The sequence below is a fragment of the Herpailurus yagouaroundi genome, unplaced genomic scaffold, assembly GCF_014898765.1.
Source record: "Herpailurus yagouaroundi ecotype Mexico unplaced genomic scaffold, PumYag 428, whole genome shotgun sequence".
Lineage (NCBI taxonomy): Eukaryota > Metazoa > Chordata > Mammalia > Carnivora > Felidae > Herpailurus > Herpailurus yagouaroundi.
This window is the reverse complement of record NW_024412645.1, coordinates 5111892-5113998: the sequence shown is the minus strand read 5'-3', so window position 1 is coordinate 5113998 and position 2107 is coordinate 5111892.

Below are 2107 nucleotides of genomic sequence, written 5' to 3'. Positions count from 1 at the left end.
AGTGACTGCATCTGCAGGAGGAGGGAGCTGGGTGGACTCCATGAGTGTATGAGGTGGCATAATGATAGGTTGTGCAACCTCAGAGTGGGTCGGGAAGGACAGCCCTGAGGAGACAGCTGGAGGAGGAGGGCGCGGGCGGCAGCCAAGCTGGAGGCAGGCAATTTAGACTCACTTGGCCCTTATCGTGGCTCCTCCATTAGTGCAATGACAATTTATGTGGAGTTCTCATCCAAAAGCCCCCCCGGAAGGCCTGAATACCGTTTTTCTCTGGGAGAACTCCCCTCCCCTCCCCACATCCCAGTATCTCCCACGGGCAGAAATGGCAAGCAGGGTTAGCAAAATGCATAAATGGTAACACTGCCATTGAACAAATAAATACTTTTAACAAATACGGAGCAATATAATTGCGCCGGTCACAGATAATTACAGGATTTATAGATGATATTAATTCGTAATGCACTACAGATGGTGTGATCCAGGAATGGAACACACATTTACAAGTCTATGAAGAATGCTTTCCTTTTCAACCCTGTCGGGGTGATGCTCTGACTCAATGTATAAGCACCTTGGGAGAAGTCTTCGTTTGAGCAACTTCCTGAAAGTGAGATGGACCAAATTCCCTCCCCCTTTCTCTTCCCTACCCAGGTTCAACTACTCTGAGGCTGGCAGTGAAAAGAGACATCTTGTTTAATGTTTCTAAATCGGATGACTGTGTTGATTACCCACACGTTGAACAAATCTGGATGTATTTTATGGTTTCCCAATGTATGCATTCTGGTTATTTTAGTAGAATAAGAGAAGGGGAAAAAGGTTCTTCCTCCTTTGGAGTAAAGACAAGGGAGGAGATGACAGGGATGAAATGGATTCTAAGATGTGGTAGAAAAGGGTTCGTTCGGGGCCACAGCAGATGTGGATTCTGAGCCACAGTCGAGGTGGGCTCCGGGGAAGAGACAAGATGGACTCTGGGACATGGGAGAGGTGAGCTGTCAGGTCAGGGACCAAGTGGGTTCCGGGACAAGGATGAGAGACATATGTTCTGGGACAGGGATGAGGTGCATTCTGGAACATGGTGGAGGTGGGTTGTTAGGTCAGGGATGAGAAGTGGGTTCCTGACGGGGACGAGGTGGATTCTGGGACATGGTGGGTGTTGGTTCGGGACAAGGGTAAGGTGGATTCTGGGATGTGGTAACGGGAAGGTCTTAGGTCAGGGATCAGATGGGTTGTAGGACATGTGTGAGAGGGGGATTCTGGGACATGATTGAGGTGGGTTCCGGGACAAGTACAAAGTGGATGCTGGGACAGCCACCAGTAGAATCTGGGTCAGGACCCGTGGACTGTGGGCCAGCCATCCCACTCCCGAGTTCCCAGAACCTACCCATGCATAGTCCCCCTGGAGCCCCGAACATGTCCCATGGCCGTTGTTAGCTCATCCGTCTCCCACAGGCCCGAGCTCAAACATCACTTCCTCATGGAGTCCTCTGCGGGGAACCTCCCCGCCATCTCCTTGCCCTTTTGCTTCACATGCTCATTCTCCCTGTACTTTCTCTTCTGCTACTCTGCGGGCCAGGTGATGGTGCATTTACACCTGTGATTCCTTGGGTACCCTTGACTCCTGGCCAGACTGTGACTTCTCACGGGCAGGCGCCGCGTGTGCCCCGCTCCCCACGGAGCACAGGGCCAGGCACAGAGAGGCTGCCCAACAGTCGCTTGCATCGAACGAAGCAGTCTTCCATGACACTAGGGATCCTGTGTGATTTACGGTTTCTTTCAAAGTGCCTGAGCGGCCTTCTAAGTGCGCGGCGAATCAACAAATAAAGGAAAGAAGGGTGTCGGGCGAGAGGAAGTGAGGGAGGAAAGAAGAGGGAGGGAAAGTGAAAGAGACTGGAAGGAGGAAGTGTAGGAGGGGAAGCCGGGGCAGGGACGGAGCCCGGGGGAGGGGGAACAGATTGGGGCACAGAGGGAGAAACGCACAGCGAATGAATGAACGCCCGCCCGGCCGCGCGCACCACCCCCCCGGCCCCCCGGGCCAGTGCGTCCTGCGCGCCCGGCCCCCGCCTACCCCCCCTCAGTCCTGCCCACTTCACTTTCCCTCCCTCTTCCTCCCTCA